The sequence below is a fragment of the Ctenopharyngodon idella genome, chromosome 20, assembly GCF_019924925.1.
Source record: "Ctenopharyngodon idella isolate HZGC_01 chromosome 20, HZGC01, whole genome shotgun sequence".
NCBI classification, from domain to species: Eukaryota; Metazoa; Chordata; class Actinopteri; order Cypriniformes; family Xenocyprididae; genus Ctenopharyngodon; species Ctenopharyngodon idella.
Window position 1 is genome coordinate 24,391,720 of NC_067239.1, and position 20,070 is coordinate 24,411,789.

The window sequence follows — 20,070 nt, forward strand, 5'->3', positions numbered from 1 at the left end:
CTCTATGTAAATAATGGAAGTTGACTGCAAGTGAAGTGAACCGCAGTGAATGAGATTTAATCTTCACTTCAGATGAAGGCTTGTGTCCTTTTTTATGAGAGCTGTGACCTTTCCTAAGTATATAGCTAATGACATTGAGGCTCCTGTTGCAGTATTGGCATGTCAATTCGCCCCCGTCTGATTTCTTCCGCATAACCGTAGAAGCCTCATCAGACTAACAGGCAGAGCGGCTGGAATAATCACTATTCAAGTATTCAAGTCGTAGACTACACCAGAATATCTAATGGCATTTGAGGAGGACGGTATAGATATTAGCTTATGCCTTCAGCCATAACAACTGCCTCAAATATAGAGACAAAGTTAGAAGTATTGGATTTGTAGGATGAAATAAATTAATAACAGAGTTAGAGTTCTGTAGCCTACAAGTCATCATTGCACTTCGAAGCCCTAAGGTTGTTTGTTTAATTATTGTAAACACATTCATTAGCGTTTTGTCGGAACTGAGCTGAATTGCATAATGAGTTTGGATGTGTCATTTGGCCACTGTATAGCATGTGTCCCACATACAGTATAATGTGTCAGTGAGTCTGAGGAAAACACCCCAGGAAGTCTTCCTGGAGTCTTTGTGTGTGTGTGTGTGTTTTTGTAAACGGAAAATGTATGAAGCACTCCATCGCTCCAAACACCCTCTGAAGTGTAATCACTTTATGTCATGATCCACTGTGAAGTTAATTTCCTTTCAAATTTGTGTCTGAATTTCCTTCCAATTGACTGTGTCAAAGCTTTTCATATTTATGACAGCCAATAAAGATGTTAGATGCATCTCACTCCATCCAATTCTAAATGGTTTGATCGAATGTAACAGTTTTGGTCTGCATTACTTTTTGCATTAATGCTTTTTAAATCAGATCTTTACAAAGCGGACACTGATTTATGTATTTCAGTGTTTGGGAATATCAAAAACAGCAGTAAGGACTGATTTTTCTGGGATGTGTTGGATCTGTCAAGTTTTCTAGGATCTCCTTCCCTTAAGATCCACTTTCCTGCAGAGTGTTTCTCCAACCCTAATCAAGCACACCTGAACAAGCTAAACAAGGTCTTCAGGATTACTAGGCTGCATCCGAAAGCTGAAAAATACTGCCTTCGGAGGATGCATTCCAACGTATGAAGGCATCGAGGCACGTCCAAATCCCATGTTAGCTTCTCTTCCTGTCTCCTGAGATACCTAATTGATTTTTGAAGGCAGCATAGATGTACTGTATCCTTCGCTGCCTGTGCGTTCCATTCCGTGAAAGTTGAGGCAAAATATAAAGAAGTTGCGGTTGGTGTTCAGTTTCTGTGTAAATGTAAATTTTTGACCAACATTTTTGATGTTATTTCTAGCAATAAATTACTATAGTAATGAAATATTCTCTTAGTTATCACTTAAGCTCGCCCTAAAACATTATGCTGCTTCAGAAGCCTTTCCAAAATCAGTTTCGTTAGGTACATTTTTGGGCCTGCGAAGTCTGCGGCCTGTGTGGCCTGCGAAGCCTGTGCTTTCCATTCCGTGAAAGTTGAGGCAAAATATAAAGAAGTTGCGGTTGGTGTTCAGTTTCTGTGTAAATGTAAATTTTTGACCAACATTTTTGATGTTATTTCTAGCAAGAAATTACTATAGTAATGAAATATTCTCTTAGTTATCACTTAAGCTCACCCTATTTTATTTTATTTTTTATTGCTGTAGATCATTAAAACATTATGCTGCTTCAGAAGATAATTTTCGTTAGGTACATTTTTGGGCCTGCGAAGTCTGCGGCCTGCGTCCTGCGGAGTCTGCGGCCTGCGTCCTGCGGAGTCTGCGGCCTGCGTCCTGCGGAGTCTGCGGCCTGCGTCCTGCGGAGTCTGCGGCCTGCGTCCTGCGGAGTCTGCGGCCTGCGTCCTGCGGAGTCTGCGGCCTGCGTCCTGCGGAGTCTGCGTCCTGCGGAGTCTGCGGCCTGCGTCCTGCGAAGTCTGCTGCCTGCGTCCTGCGGAGTCTGCGGAGTCTGCGGAGTCTGCGGAGTCCGCGTCCTGCGGAGCCTGCGTCCTGCGGCCTGCGGAGCCTGCGGAGCCTGCGGCCTGCATCCTGCGGAGTCTGCGGGGCCTGCGGGGCCTGCGGAGCCTGCGTCCAGCGGGTCCTGCGGAGCCTGCGGAGCCTGCGTCCTGCAAAGTCCGCGGCCTGCAGAGCCTGCGGCCTGCGGAGCCTGTGGCCTGCGGAGCCTGCGGAGCCTGCGGCCTGCGGAGCCTGCGGAGCCTGCGGAGTCTGCGGCCTGCATCCTGCGGAGTCTGCGGGGCCTGCGGGGCCTGCGGAGCCTGCGTCCAGCGGGTCCTGCGGAGCCTGCGGAGCCTGCGTCCTGCAAAGTCTGCGGCCTGCGAAGCCTGTGCGTTCCATTCCGTGAAAGTTGAGGCAAAATATAAAGAAGTTGCGGTTGGTGTTCAGTTTCTGTGTAAATGTAAATTTTTGACCAACATTTTTGATGTTATTTCTAGCAAGAAATTACTATAGTAATGAAATATTCTCTTAGTTATCACTTAAGCTTGCCCTATTTTATTTTTTATTGCTGTAGATCATTAAAACATTATGCTGCTTCAGAAGCCTTTTCAAAATCAGTTTTGTTAGGTACATTTTTGTACCTAACGAGGTCCGCAGGCCTACGAAGTCTGCGTCCTACGAAGTCTGTGTCCTACGAAGTCTGCATCCTGCGAAGTCTGCGTCCTGCGAAGTCTGCGGCCTACCAAGTCTGCGGCCTACCAAGTCTGCATCCTGCGAAGTCTGCGGCCTACCAAGTCTGCGTCCTACCAAGTCTGCGGCCTACGAAGTCTGCGTCCTACCAAGTCTGCGTCCTACCAAGTCTGCGGCCTACCAAGTCTGCGGCCTACGAAGTCTGCGTCCTACCAAGTCTGCGTCCTACCAAGTCTGCGTCCTACCAAGTCTGCGTCCTACCAAGTCTGCGGCCTACGAAGTCTGCGTCCTACCAAGTCTGCGTCCTACCAAGTCTGCGGCCTACCAAGTCTGCATCCTGCGAAGTCTGCATCCTGCGAAGTCTGCGGCCTACGAAGTCTGCGGCCTACCAAGTCTGCGTCCTACCAAGTCTGCGGCCTACGAAGTCTGCGTCCTACCAAGTCTGCGTCCTACCAAGTCTGCGTCCTACCAAGTCTGCGTCCTACCAAGTCTGCGTCCTACCAAGTCTGCGGCCTACGAAGTCTGCGGCCTACGAAGTCTGCGGCCTACGAAGTCTGCGGCCTACCAAGTCTGCGTCCTACCAAGTCTGCGGCCTACGAAGTCTGCGGCCTACGAAGTCTGCGGCCTACCAAGTCTGCGGCCTACCAAGTCTGCATCCTACGAAGTCTGCGGCCTGCGTCCTGCGAAGTCTGCGGCCTGCAAAGTCTGCGGCCTACGAAGTCTGCGTCCTACGAAGTCTGCGGCCTACCAAGTCTGCATCCTACGAAGTCTGCGGCCTGCGTCCTGCGAAGTCTGCGGCCTGCAAAGTCTGCGTCCTACGAAGTCTGCGGCCTGCAAAGTCTGCGGCCTACGAAGTCTGCGGCCTACGAAGTCTGCGTCCTACCAAGTCTGCGTCCTACCAAGTCTGCGTCCTACCAAGTCTGCGTCCTACCAAGTCTGCATCCTACGAAGTCTGCGGCCTGCATCCTGCAAAGTCTGCGTCCTGCGAAGTCTGCGGCTTGCGAAGTCTGCGGACCTACGAAGTCTGCGTCCTGCGAAGTCTGCGGCCTGCGGCCTGCGAAGCCTGTGCGTTCCATTCCGTGAAAGTTGAGGCAAATTTTTGACCAACGTTTTTGTAATGAAATATTCTCTTAGTTATCACTTAAGCTCGCCCTATTTTATTTTATTTTTTATTGCTGTAGATCATTAAAACATTATGCTGCTTCAGAACCCTTTCCAAAATCAGTTTCGTTAGGTACATTTTTGGGCCTGCGAAGTCTGCGTTTTCGGACGCAGCCCTAAAAATATACAGGCAGTTGAGTTTGATCAGGGTTGGAGCTAAACTCTGCAGGAAAGTGGATCTTGCCTTAATGGAATACCATTAATAAGATTAAACATTTAGGTTGAATTAATTTCAACCCAATGAATTGGGTCAGTGAGCCTCAGTGAGCTTTACATAGCATATTCTTCTTTCATTTTTGGATAAGTTTTTGCACAAATATGCTTAATGTTCCATTCCGTCTCTGTCATTATTAAACAAGCAGAGTTTAAAAACAATAAACCCAATAGCTTGATTTTAATATTAAAACTAACCTCACTGCTTTACATTATTTTTGTTAAAATGACAGAGGCAAAGATTCCCTCTCTGCTTAGAGAGTTTAAAATCATCACCTGCTGAAGATATCTTGAGCACACTGTAAAACTCAATAAGTTCAGAAAACTCAAAACATTTAAGTAAACTAACTTTTTTTTTTCTTTTTTTTGTGACAAGTGGGGCGGGGCTGAGAGCCATGGAAGTGGAGTTAGGCCAGTGTGGTGCACAGGTGTCTTTCATTTAGGGCTGGGCGATATGGCTGAAAACTGTATCACGATATCAGTGTTTCATAACGGTCGATATCGATAATTATTGATATTTTTTCTGACCCATTTAAAATAAGGACCAGGAGAAAAATACATTACATTTAAACATTTTTATTTTAAACTTAACCTTCCTCTGATCATAATCCCCTCAGTTATTAAGACAGAAATGTCAACAACCATGGAAAACTCAAATAATTAAAATGTTGTGCGGTGTTGCAGCTGTTGTTGGTTGAATACGGCTGTGCTCCAAAGGGTGAGCGTGGCTAAGGTGGTACATCAAGTTTGTGGTATTACCAGTCTTGGCGGGGACGACGGTCTTGCATAATTTGCAGACGACATTGGTCTGACTACGGTCAGATTTATAATATCCAAAAAACTGCCATACTGGCGAGCTGACTTTTCCTTTTATTTACAATTTCCTCGCTCGCAGCGGCACTCATTTTCTGCTTATTAGTCGCCGGATGTCTTAATTTGTGTTCCGAAGATGAACGAAGGACTTACGGGTGTGGAACGACATGAGGGTGAGTAATAATTGACATTATTTTAATTTTTGGGTGAACTAACCCTTTAATGTATTTTGAAATGTAATTTATTACTGTGATGGCAAAGCTGAATTTTCAGCCACATGATCACATGATCCTTCAGAAATCATTCTAATATACAGCATTATTTGGTGCTCAAGAAACTTTTAATTATCGATATTAAAAGCAGCTTAATATTTTTGTGGAGACTGACACATTTTTTTCAGAATTTGATAAATAGAAAGTTCAAAAGAACTAGTTCAATGCTAGTCCTGGAAGTTTAATGCTAGATTTTTGTGTGTTACCTTTACTTTTGGTGAATATTTTTTTGGGAAACCAGGATATGATCAGTACATCAGAACTAGAAAAATTGGTTCTAGCAACAGTGTCAACATGAGTCGTTTCCTGTTGTAGATTTTGGTGTGCAGATGGGATTGCCTTAGGGCTCATGCTTAATGTATACAGGTTGTTCTTTTTCACAGAAAACTAGAAATGACCTTACAAGATGTCAGTTGTGTTGCATATTAAAGTGCATGAGTGAATCCACTAATCCCTACCTGTGTACACTGTTCTGAAAAGTGCCTCTGTATATCCCAGGTTTCAATATGTAGTGGAGACCCATATGGTCTGACCCATAGATCTAGAGTATATAGGCAAAAAAGGTCAATTGAGTTTAAAAGCCTATTCACATCAAATGTGAAATAAAATGTGAAACGAATGGCAGAAAGGTTTATTCAAACCAAGACTGAAACAAATTGGGTGAGCTTTTTGGACTGCCACAAACAACTAACTGTGTGCAACCTTTAAACATCATATCTGTTTTCTTCATACATATATATATATATATATATATATATATATAGAAATGTTAAATTTCAGTCTGTCGGTTGATTGGTTGGTTGTTGAATGTGCCAAACTTTCATGATGTTGTTAATTGCAATTATAAAAGACCAAGAAGTTGTGGTTGCAGTAGATATTAACTACCATTGGAAGAAGTCATTTAAAATTGTGTTTACTGTAAATTTACACCTTACAACTTGATCACATTTGGAAATTAATATGAAGACCACTAAAGGATATTGTTTATATGTAACCTGTACCAACAGAAAGTTTAACAACTGAGACTCTTTTGTTGTTTTCTAGTTCTCTGTAAAGGAGATTCACCTTAACCACCACACTGTTATGTCATCATATCTCATGCAAAACATAAATTTGCCATGATATCAGCATATTTATCTCATGTACTTTTGCAAATAAATAGACGAAATATGGTTTGATTCTTGCCAACACTTATATTTAGCAGAATGTGAAAATAAAATTAAATGTTTAAGCTTAGAGATATTCATATTTACATTTTTGCATACATAACAGGATAAGATTTGCATTTTAATATGCAACAGAAGCTGCAGTCAAAGCTTAATTAACATTAGTTTAATTACCGGTTAGTGAAATATGCTTCCCAATTTGTGTTTGAACATTGCATTTTGAACTTTTTTTGTCCCATTACCATTTAGGTCACGAAAGAGTGATTGTCAAACTGTGTGTGTGTGTGTGTGTGTGTGTGTGTGCCAATAGGTCGCTGTCTGTTAACTGAGATAAGACCGGGCAATGTATTCTTTTTTTGATCTCTTTACTTCCAGAAACTCTGAGATGAAAATAGTTATTAGTGCAAGCAGAAGGTGTAAAGCATTGTTTAAGAGTCAGTAGCATTCAAAAAAATGTCTGTGTTCAGTGTGCATATGCTAAAATTTTGATGAATCATATTGAAAATGTGGCATATATTGAATTCACATACTGAAAAAGTGAAAATGTTAAATACCTGACGTCTTGAAAACAGATGTCATGGAGCTCTGCTATGTTTCATATTCATCATTTTATATTCTAAAGACTTCACGGTATTGGAATGCAAATTAAGCAAAACTGATTGCATCGATTCAGAAATCTTATTAGAATTTGGTTAAGCTTGAAAACGGTGTTTTAGTAATTCCTCAATAATTTACAAAGTATTAATATATAAAGCTAGATTTCAAATGTGGCACAGATTAGAATTATTCTTTGACATTACATTAAAGTGGTATAATGCACACTGCCATTCATAAGATTGGGGTCGGTAAGAATTTTTTAAAGATGGTTTTGAAAGAAGTCTCTTATTCTCACCAAGCTGCCGCATGTACAGTACTTGAGCAAAAACACAATAAAAACAGTAATATTGTGAAATATTACTACAATTGAAAGCATCTGTTTTCTATTTTAAAGGGTTAGTTCATCCAAAAATTAAAATAATGTCATTAATTACTCACCCTCATGCCGTTCCACACCCGTAAGACCTTCATTAATCTTCAAAACGCAAATGAAAATTTTTTTGTTGAAGCTTCTGAGCGTTATGAATCAGTGTGTCGAATCAGCAGTTCGGAGCACCAAAGTCACGTGATTTCAGCAGTTTGGCAGTTTGACACGTGATCCGAATCATGATCCAACACGCCGATTCATAACGCTCTGAAGCTTCATGAAGCAGTGTTTTGAAATCGGCCATCACTATATAAGTCGTTATTTTGTTTTTTTCGCGCACCAAAAATATTCTCGTCGCTTTATAATATTAATATTGAACCACTGTACTCACATGAACTGATTTAAATATGTTTTTAGTACATTAATGGATCTTGAGAGAGGAAATGTCATTGCTCCCTATGTAGGCCTCACTGAGCCATCGGATTTCAACAAAAATATCCTAATTTGTGTTCCCGAAGATGAACGAAGGTCTTACGGGTGTGGAACGACATGAGGGTGAGTAATAATTGACATTATTTTCATTTTTGGGTGAACTAACCCTTTAATGTATTTTGAAATGTAATTTATTCCTGTGATGGCAAAGCTGAATTTTCAGGCACATGATCACATGATCCTTCAGAAATCATTCTAATATACAGCATTATTTGGTGCTCAAGAAACTTTTAATTATCGATATTAAAAGCAGCTTAATATTTTTGTGGAGACTGACACATTTTTTTCAGGATTCTTTGATAAATAGAAAGTTCAAAAGAACTAGTTCACGTGAACAAACAATACTTAATACATGTGCATTTAAAGAGATGAAAAAGAAAATTCTGTCTTAAATCATTTCTTTGCATCATTTACAAAACCAGTGTGACCTGGTATTTTTCACACACAGCTACCAAACGGTTTCAGATTATATACTGCATAAGTTTTATGGAAAAGAGCAGCATGAACATTCTTTAAAACATCTCCTTTTGTATTCCACAGAAACAAGAAAGTCATTCAGGAACGTCATAAGGGTGAGTAAATGATGACAGATTTTTTTTTTGATAGCTAGTAACCAAAGTGAATTATGCAGTTAAGTGCTTATGATGTTGATAGATTAAAAACTAGCACAGTATAGTATAGTATTAAAGACTAGTACAAAATAGTACTGTATAGTATTAGACATGTGTAATAACAAAAGAGAAGCAAAATTTAAAAGTAACATTGGATTTGTGGATAACACTTTTTATGTAATTACCTAGGATTTGAAAAGATGTTCAAATGCCCTTTCTGGTCTCTGTAGCAACTACAGCAATAATACATTATAGGAAACACACTGATCAGGGAATTTAAGTGTTATTAGGTATTCCGTAAAGGCTGGAGGAGGACAGATGTATTGATGCATTGAAATGGTGCATAAGCACCACTCAGTAATACTCACAATTATGTCCATAGAGAAGTGGCAGTGGCAGGAAAATGTCTGCCTAATATTAATGGAAATATTTGTTATACTGTGCATTTGTTATAATTCATTACAGCCTATGATGTTTGTCCAAGGTATTATGCATGATTTTGCTGAAAGGTTTCCCTTAATGATTTGTAGATTTATTCCCCTTGGCAAGGTTTTTGATGTCATTGGCCGAACTGCATAAGGACTCTGCGTTCAAAACATGACATTTACTTAAATCTGAGTTTTTATAATCAATTTAACTGTCTGAAGTAGAGAAGGTAATCACATAATCATTAACACAGATGGTATTTTTGGTGTATGGATGTATAGGCCCTGGAGTGAAGAAAAAACATAGATTTTTTGCCACAGTACCTAACACATTTACTGCTTTAAATGCGTTAATGGACCATTTTCAACACGTTTATGACTAAACGAGACAATTACAATCCTTGAAAATGTCGACATTTTCCATACTGTAACTCAAAAAGGCTTGACAGTAGTGATGACATCTTACTGTGCCTGCTAATTCCCAGTAGTCTCTGAGGATGTTTTAAAGTTGGATGGATCGATATTGTGAAGAAAGCCTTGGGTAAATCCTGTTAGAAACCTCAACCTTACCATTGATCCGAGTAAGGATTGAATTCTGTTCAAAGCTCCTCCCCACCGAGCAGACTTCTGAGGCTGATTCAACACTACACACAGGTATAGAAGCTGCAGAGACATTCAGGAGGCTAATCTTCAGAGCTTTCAAAACATCCATCAACGTCATGCTTGCCCAGATGCCACACCACATGCTATATACAAGGCTTAGGGGAGGAGATGCATATTTATCAGTGAGCTAGCAAAAAGGGAGGATTTGATGTATGTACATAAAGCAGTCTGTCAGTGAGTTGAAGATGCAGTATGCAGTATGTTAGCAGTGCATTACATTCATATTGATCTATTACAGACACCAAGCCCAGGAAAGTGAAGACAGAGCATGCTAAGGACAGTAATTTGTTATTGCTAGTAATTTTGTCAGTGATAGTTGTCACTCTCTGCATATTACTTCTTTTACTACATGTTACTTCTTTCATTACCGTCCCCCATTCACATTACCCTCTTTGAACTGGAGCCTGTGTTGTTTCCCTGTCCCGAACACTCTTATAATTTATATTATGACTTTAAATTGCACGCACAGTAGTTTACAAAGTTTAGCACTGTTATCATTTTCCATACAACAACAATGTTGTTTCATTTTCCAGTCCGGTGGTGGTGAGATTATCAGAATGTGCTTTGATGCAGCTTTTTTCGTTAAAAAAGAAAGCAATTTATATCATGCGTCACAAATGAATGTTTTCAGTAGTCTGTTTCATTATTTCTGAACAGTAGTTACAGGTAGCAAACTATGTCTTTAAAAAACAATCAATAAAACCTTTCCCTAAACATATCAATCAACAAATTAAAAATAATAAATAAATCTTCAGGGTGACTGTGTAAAATAGCTTGAATGCGTATGTGTTGAATTTCCTTTGGTTTTGCTTGCAGCTTTGAAGCTTCCCGTCACCATGGGAACAGCCGAAATGACCTGGAGGATACCCTATGGAAAATGAATAGGGTATCCAAGCATAGACAGGGAGTTTAATTTGGCATCTTATGGGTGCACCAACAACAGCTATCCTTTTCATTCTACAGCAACAGCTAATAGAATAATAGCAACCATTCGCTTATCTGCAGCCCTTCACAACAACTATAATTGACCCTTAGGAAGCAGCTCCTGTCCAATCAGACCTTAGCAAACACTCTTAACCAATATATCCTTTATTAAGCTTTCAGTGCTTTTCCACCAGCAGCTTTTGATACTTGAGGAGACAACCCTAATTACATTTTCTCTGGCAGGTAAAAGAACTTGAACTCTTGTTAGCAGTCATTTTACAGCTGGTTTTGAAATACGGACAAAACCAGCTCAATGCTCTCTTTTAATGGACAACTGTGCCTCAAGGAGTTTAAGATTATTGCTGCATCTGAAACTGAATACTTCCCTACTATATAATACGCCAAAAGTGTTGCATGTCTGCACACATAGTATTCAAAAAAACAGTAGGCAAAAAGTCCCCGGATGACCCACTACTTCCGCAGAGATTCTTAAGTGCGCATTCGATGGACACTTTACCATGAGTCCACGGGAGAGCATTTATGAATGGCAGTGAAGTGACACAACTGATGCTGGTAGGTCACATGACAGTGACAACATGACGAATATAGTATGTCCGAATTTCATTCATAATACCCACATACTAGAACTTACTTTTTAATGGTTGCGAAGTAAGTTCAAATTCAATTATAGTACCTTTCAGATGCAGCGCTTATCTGTGTCCCAAATGACGCACTATGCACTTATAGACGTTGTACTTATGCACTATGTACTCAACCGTTTAGTGAATGAACTTTATAAGGTTATTTTGTCATTCAACATCAGAGTCTAAAATTCCCTTCTCCCTCCGCTATGTAATTAAAGCTGCGAAAGTTGAGTGCATAAAATGTACAACATTCCACACTTAGGCTTAGTTTTTTTTGGTTAAGTAAGTGCATCATCCGGGTATTTAAAGTGCACTTTTTCTTTTTGTAACTTTCAGTGTGAACACACTACTCGCACTATTTATTAGGGCTAGGACAATACATTGATTCGCGATAGAATGAGTCTGGATCCATTCTGATATTTTCTCTCTCTAATTGATTCTGAGCTTAGTTTTAAGGCTCCGTGTCCACCAAAGCATTTTTTCCAGCGGCTAGCATACTTTTACAATTGTTTTCAATGGGAGCGCCACATTTTTTAAATGCCAGGAGTGTAACGAGGCGCTAAGTGTCTTTTTCACGCTCAAGCGCTGAGAGCTCGCCGTTTTTTACCGGTTGCCTTGAGTTGAAAATTGTTAAACTTTGAGTAAACGCTGCGCTCATCACTGTCACTTAATAGCCAGCCGTCCAATCAGAATGGAGGAGGGGCGGGAAAAATACAGATAGGCGTTTTCAGCAGAGCGTCTAGCGTTTTCAGCTGGCTAAAAACGCTTTGGTGGACATGCGGCCAAACAGCAGATGGCGCTGTAGGCTAGTTTTTAACTGCACACTCAAATGCTCACGAAGAAGAGTGCTAGACAGCGATTGTGTGTTCGGTTGAGTGTAAGTGGTTAAATATACTTGCACCTCGGCTCAGAATGCATTTATGACACAAGATTAATGTAAACAGCCCACTGCGAACACCCTTGTAATTCACTTCAAACTTTTTCGAACTTTACGAATGATTATTTTAGGTTTAAGCGGTGTGTGTAAAGGAACTGGAAGCAAGCAGAGTACGGGTGTTTCTAAAGCACGTAATGCCATCTGCTGTTAAAAACTAAGCTCAGAATCGATTCGAGAGAGAATCGCGATACATCGGAAATTATCAGAATCGCTCCAGATACTTTGTATCGCAAATTGAGAATCAATGTATTGTCCCAGCCCTACTAGCATAGAATAGTGCATAAGTACATGAATTGGGACGCACCTATATTGTTCTTCATCCACAAATCACCTCACTACAGCTCAGTTGGTGGCAGTAGCGCACCATTAAGTCTGTCTGCCAACCACTAAATAAAGAAGTGAGGCGAGCTTCTGACTACTGTTTACCATCGCAGTTAATGGGGTCACAATTTGCTTGGTTAGCTTGGCCTAATTAGCCCCTGCTGGCAGATTGACAGTCATTCAAAAGTAGCTGTGCATTCTAATGATTTTTATCTCTTTGTGTTATATGAAAGCTCAAGTGAAGAGCCTGGAAAAAAATGTGTGAATTTTCATGGTGCAGTCCATTTTCGGCGACTGCTGGTCACATGACATATATGGCTCAGGTAATTGGCCTTTTCCAGGTATTATTGATTTCTTTGATAGTAGTAGTGGTTTTTTTTTTTGTTTTTTTTCTTTACTTGACGATAACAGTTATTTTAGTAGTTTTTATATACATTTTTATATACATCTTTTGTATTTCTAAATTTTTAAATCCTTTCTTATTGTTATTTTCTTTTCTTTTTTTATTTCCTGTCTTTTATCTCTCTTTTGGGCAGTTAACCCCCTTGTGCTACAATTTAAAAAGTGAAAAAGATCATTAATGTTCCAGTTTTATGTCACTGCCATTGTTTGCCCTTTAGACAGTGGTGTAACGAGACATCAAAACAGTAATATTGCAATATTGTACTAATTAGCTAAAATGTTCTATATACTCCCATTCTGTACCATACCCAGTGTTTTCTACTTCTGCATGGTTGCCATATTCTTTATAAGAACCCTCTTTCATTTTGTTTTGCCAGCTTTGTTTGCACTAGCAACCGCAATGATCTTTTGTTTGATAACCTGTTCAGCACAGCACAGCACTATATTGCCAATATTGAGTCGTGAGTGGATGCTTTAGGACCACAATATAATGAAAACACACGTTGATTAAGGTTTAAGTTATTGGTCACTCCTCTATCTTGCCTCAACAAAGCACGCTCCCATTCAATTAAACAATACTCTGACCTTATCTTTCTCAAATCAATAACCATGATAAACAGTAGTGTCCAGTTTGACCAATCACAAAGGTCTCTGGGTGAACCAGATAGCAAAAGCACACAACTTGTTGAGACATATGAGGTCAGGAGTTGCTTTACTCACAATGGCTTCCATACATCAATGTCTGCGGGAATTGTGTAGTATTCTAGAGGTGAAGAAACAGCAACACATGGTTGAATGAAGTACAATCGATGTCTAAATGATTGTGTGAGTTGGAATCAATATATTTATTCAGTGCTGTGTGGACAATGAGACTTGATTGTATCGTCGGTTAAAATAAAACATTTAAAGGTGATGATTTTATGTTTAAATGTTTAATTTCTGTGTCACCAAATCAGAATGGCAAAAATAATGAGATTATAATATAATATAGTACATTTCAGTCTGCTTGACCATTTCCTGTACAGAATACAGACAATTTCAGTAAATTAATTTTTGCTAGAATAATTTCAAGGGTCTGGCACAAGTAAACAGCAGTTGATTCGTTTCATTCTGTTCTAGTAAGCTGCTTAATCACAAATTATTTCCTGCCTGCTTACGATCATAATTATGTATCAAATTACTGTAAATGGACTTTATCCCAATGGCTTTTTGTGTAGCGTCAGGCAAGGCCATTTAAATCTATTATTTCTGTCCCCAGGAATCCTAGTCGCTGTTGATTGAGGTGATTTGAATTGGAGGTAAAATAATATGCTTTGATGATAAAATCATCTATTCATACATGCATAGACTTCTATAGGAAGGCAACATGGACAGGCTATTGCCTTTTACATTAATTTGTATTATAAATAAGATTAAAGATCTCAAAACCACAAAGCATTTCATTTTTATTGTAAATTAGATTTGTTAATGATTTCAAAATCAAAGCAGTTCATTTTTGTTTATTCAGTTGCTCTTTCTTACAGTATGTCCTCTTTCTCTCCCATCATTTTTGTTTTGATATTTTCTAACAGTGATCATTTTTGAGAGATCGTTACCTTAAAATTTGGAAAACCTGATGAAACTGCCATCCAGCTGCTCCGCTTTGGTTTTTACCAGCCTCTATTTGTGTCAGGTTTGATGAAACAAAGAAGGAGGAAGATGAGAATGTGGAAGAGAATGCAAGTTGACTCATGTGAGTGTGTGAGAAGGAAGAAAAAGCAAACACACAGAGGGGATTTAAAACATTTGAAATGTCTTGCAGGTGCTTTAAGTGACATTTGGTGAATAAATCACCACAGGCCAATGCTAGCTTACACAAATGTCTCACTAGCGATTCCTTTTGGAACCTGCCTTGACTTATTTATAAAGATACAGAAATTTAATGAGAAAGGTTATGCATATAAAATCTCTGCCACACTATTTTAACATATCCAGGCAGGCTCATTAGAAAAATGTACCTGTGTCAACATTTTCCAAAACGCAAAATACGTTGCGTCGTGCACGTTTCGCGACAGTTTCAAAGTGAAATGTCCAGTTAGTGGCGCTAAAAGCGTGTTTAGTTTGTTTTGGGTTTTTTGGGGGGGTTTTCCGGAACAGAAGAACGTGAATATGACAACGTTTTATTACATTGGAGTTTGTACGCATAGACGTCTATGTTTGTACGTATCACCGCAGTTCTGAATGGAAATGTCCGGTAAGTGGCGCTAAAAGCCTAATGCTCCATCACCTTTAATATACACCTATAAATCTACCCGATAGTGTTAACAAAAGCAAATGTTACATAAAAACGCAATTGTAACATTTCTGAACTCTTTTACCGTGACTCGTCTTTCATGGGATTCGTACCCGAGGTCTTCGTATCACTACCGAACAAGCTTATTAGACTACGTCAGTAAAAGTGAACATATTTAGCTGGGTAAGTGATGCAAACTCCAAAATATATTCGTTTACAAATCATGCACTATGGTAAAAAGTGTTTTGAAGTCATAACATTATTGTGCAAGGAGCCACGTGAAAACAAGTCTTTATTAATCCATAATCTGGCCCTGTAATCATAATTGTGTGTGAAAACAGTTAAAAGTGCTTGCTGTTTTACTGACTGATCATTTCTGTTAGACACTGCAGTGATATGTACGTATTGGTACGTATTGTGCGATTTGCAAAAATGTTGACACGGGTACGTTTTTCCAGTGAGCCTGTGATGGAATATGTTGTCATTAGTGTTGGGGGTAACACATTACAAGTAACGCAAGTTATGTAATCAGATTACTTTTTTCTACTAGTAAAGTAACACATTACTTTTAATTTCGCAACAAAATATCTGCTATAATTTTTCAAACAAGTAACAAGTTATTTTTTTCCCATTTATTGACTGACATTTAGTTTTTTTCCCATTTATTGACCACTTCCTCTCCCCATGTTGAGAGAAATCAGGAGTGATGCAGAGGTGTTGTGTGCACTGTGTAAACATGATGGTTATTGTAGTCCTAGACTAAATGTGAACATGCATTTACTCATCTCACTTGCACAAAAACAGATTCAGTGTTCCTCAAAATGGATAAAATCAGTGAAATGCAAACTCAGAATATTACGCAAATCTGCAATAATTAAATATGTTATATAACACAAATACATTATGGCCTGGTTTCACAGACGTGGCCTGGTTTAGATTAAGCCAGGATTAGACCTTAGTTCAATTAGGACATTTAAGTAGCTTTTATAAACGTGTTGTAGAGAAAAAAAAAAAAAAATGAAAAAAACATTACTGGTGTGCATCTTAAGATAAAAGAATGGCATTGACATATTTTAAGATATGTCAGTGCAAATTGTTTTCAGTTAAATCAGCTCAAACATGCATTTTAGTCTGGGACTAGGCTTAAGACATGTCTGTGAAACCAGGGGTATGTATTTATTAATCAGTGTCTTTGCTGCTGACTTCCGATGGTCCAATTCAACCATGATAATAAGCAAAAATGACTTTAGATGAACATCACATTTGTGTTTCATTTTTTTTTGGTTTTTATTGCTGAAGTAAGTGTTGAAGTTTGGTCCGCACCAAAAAACAAAACAAAAAAAAATAGTCCTGTTCCAATTAGCGTTCAGATTGGTAATTTAATCACCGAATCTAAAGGCATAGGGATACGTTCACAACCTGATTGGTCGGATTTTATGACGTAGCCTATATTGCCTACTTTGAGACGGAACTTACTGAACATTCAAAACAATGCTGTGTGCTGAGGTAAATGCGTTTATTTATTTCACTTTTGGTGTGAAAGGGCCTTTACGTTTGCCAAAATTATAACTTTTTTTGTTATTAAATAAAAAGCAAGGCCAGGTGAGAAAAAGTAATGCAAAAATAACATAACACGTTACTTCACACAAAAAGTAACTAAGTACCACAATTAAATTTTTTTAGGAAGTAACGCTGTTGTAATGCATTACTTTTAAAAGTAACTTTCCTCAACACTGGTCATTATTAACATCATGTCATGGTACAAAATTATTTCTTTACTATGAGATCAGAGTTTAATTTTTACATTGCTGATAGGGAATAGCAATATATTCTGAGAACTCATTTTGCTAATGTGCCTTAATATGTCCTGATGAATTAAGAAAGACTGGTCTAAAAATTCACACACCCTCAAAGTTAATGTTTCAATTACCTTATATTAATCTGATTGTCACAAAACCATTCAGATAAAATTATTGCCAGAGCTGAGAAGATGATAATCATAACTTGTCAGCTCTCCTTCGTTAGCACCTGTCGTAATATGTGAAATGGGCCTGCAGAACTGTCATCACTTTACTGCATTGTTAGTAACAGAAGACTTCTGGCGAATCCCCTACCAAGACCAACCTGTCATATTGAAATAAAACAGCAAGGCCACTCGTGAGCTGTTAGGGGTGAAAAAATATATACATGTGGAATCTGAAAGCGTGTCTGTGTGCATGTTAGCACACGTGTGTCTGTATGTGTTTCGCAAACATGAAGTCGTGCTGCAGGGGAGGTGAATTTAGTTACCCATAAATAATCTGAAGGGCAACATTTGTCCTGTAAGTGCTAATACAAAGGGACAGACAGATAGATCTTAACCAGGGGGGCTTCAACCTCTTGGTTGATAGTACATTATTCAGTGACATATGGTAAGGCTTATACCATATTAAGATACTGTGTTATGATCCTGATATTGCAGAGTCATTAAAATAATCATTGTACAGAGTTATTTAATTTTTAGTAATTTATTTTTTTTTTTTAATTTGCAGATTTGTTTCTCTTTAACATTTTAATGTGGGAAGGGCAAACAAGTTCAGCCAACTTTAAGTTTTTGTTTTTATTTCTAAATGCATTTTTAATGTAACTTTTTAAATAATCACATTTTTAATTTCACACTTTTTTTTTCTTTTCAGAAAAATTATTTTGAGATCCAAAAAATAATTGGTGGACCCCTACAGTACCATTACAGCCCCCCGTTGAAGAACCCTGATCTAAACAGAAAGGTTATGTTTCTAGATAATAAGAGAGACAAGAGTTCAGTCAGTAAGTATTAACCTAAAATCCTTTTGGTCACTTTGATACTGTTTATGCTTAAAGGTTTGTGTATTCTTTTGGAGACTTCACACGACTGTTTCAGTATTGCTGTTTTTGACATTTACAGATGGTAAATATGTGTTTTTGTGATAAATATATAGTTTCCGTGTAATATTCATGAGTGTATTGCAGACTTTAAAGGAACTGTTCATCGAAAAATGACAATTCTCATATTATTCCTATATAATAACAGTTAAAGGACACAAAATGACAAAAAGAAACAATATAGAGAGAGAACTTTCATTTTTTGGGTGCACTATTCCTTTAAGATGAGATTAATTGATGCCATTGTATCTTTTAGGTCAGTTCTTGGTTAATGAAATGTGCCATTAATTCTGTGGAAGGTGTAAGGGCTTGTGCCCTGTCTAAAACTGATCAGTGCCATCAGCATTTGTCCACTTTTCAGAAGTGAGCTAATAAATGTGTGAAAAGTGACAGCATGGGGGCAAACAAAAGACATGGCCGTGTCAATTGGAATTATCATACACAATGATGGGTTGACTGCCAATTATTTTCCTTGATTGAGCATCGGCCTTATCAGAACGACGGCAGAAGAATGGCCTCCATATTCATTAACAGACAAGGTTCAGCAGAACATGGGGGAGTTATAAAAATACATTTAACCATGGCTATTTACTTGAGGGTATATGCACGAATGACATTTTAACATGCACTTTTGCAAAAAACTGATAATGAAATATTTTGAATCACTTTTAACAACGCAATTCAGGTGCATTGCTAGATGTAAATGACATTTGAGGCTTTGCCATTTAATGGTATATGATAATGCAAAGGTAGAAGTAAAAAAGTTACTCTTGGCTCACAATTCATCAACTATGGCAGATGATTGGTAGAGAATTAGAATGTGCACCCATATCAGTTATCAGTTATTTCAGTTATAATGATTTATCCTTGCACATCTTCTTTTTTTCTTTTTTTTTTTTATACACTCACATGCCCATATAATCTTTAATCAAAATAACTTCCCGTCACTGTCACTCACATGACATCACAGCAATAGCAAACCACAACCATCCAATCAATTCCCGATGGATACAATAAAGTCCCGCCCAACATTTTTTCTTGTTTGAGAAGCTGTTTCACTTGAAGAGTTAATTTGCAAAAACAGATAACTCAGTTTTTATTAATTCTCATGAATCATGTTTTTTTTTATTGTGCATTCCAAGTAATATCAAACAAACTGCAGTTGGGTTGTTTTGATTAAGTAATAATAACTAAAAAAACAATACAGGTAACTTACTAAATTAAAGTTCATTGAAAGTATGTTTTTTATATATTAAAAGTTAGGTTTTTTTTTAGCAAAAGCAGATAACTCCAAGCAATTGCTTTGTAATTGCATTTAAAACACTCAAACACACGTGTACACACACACACACACACACACACTCACAAAAGGACAAACAAGGTTTCAGCATTTACTGTAAGACGTGTATGGTGTACAAGGAGTTGCAGGAGTCGAAATTATAAATCCTCTATAAATTTTAGTCAGCTTTGACGAAACTCCCCTCGGCTAGCGCGTCTTTTCGAAGTAACTAGCAGCCTTGTCACCTGACCTGAATACTGCACGCTGATTTGCTAAAACGGACTTATCGCGTTGTGTACACAAACAAGGGTGCTTGTCAATTTCTGCTGTAAAACGTGAACTCCCGATGCCTTGACAGTGGACAATACCGGCTTTTTTTTTTGACAAAACGTATTTAGGGTTCAGAATGTGCTATATGTGGAGAATAACGCACAGGCAGTCAGTTCATTTTTTAAAAAAAGTGCCATTTATCGGTTTTTGCAAATGAGCTCTTCGTGGATATGTCACAATAGGGAAGAAAAGACCACTGCAACTTTCGTTTAATGTCGACCTTAAAGCCATTTTTAAAGCCACTAATTAAACTTTACTGCATTTATTAAGGCTCAATAGAAGACTTTTCCCAGAATCCCAGTTCAGCATAGAGGGAATAATAGCAAACAAGTTACATGGTGTTCAATTGGGAGCACCAGCCAGCACGACAATTGGAACTTGGCTCTGCGACAATCAAAAGAAAAGCGGAATTATAACCATTTATACTGTTCAGCATTTCACTGAGGGTTGTTGGGAAAATTGTGCTTTAGTGCTTTTTGCTAGCACAATGATGAGACTCACAAAGCCTTTCTCACTGCTCCTCAGTGACTGATCTGATGCTCTTCCTGTCACAATGCAAAAGAAATGTAAGCTTTTCAT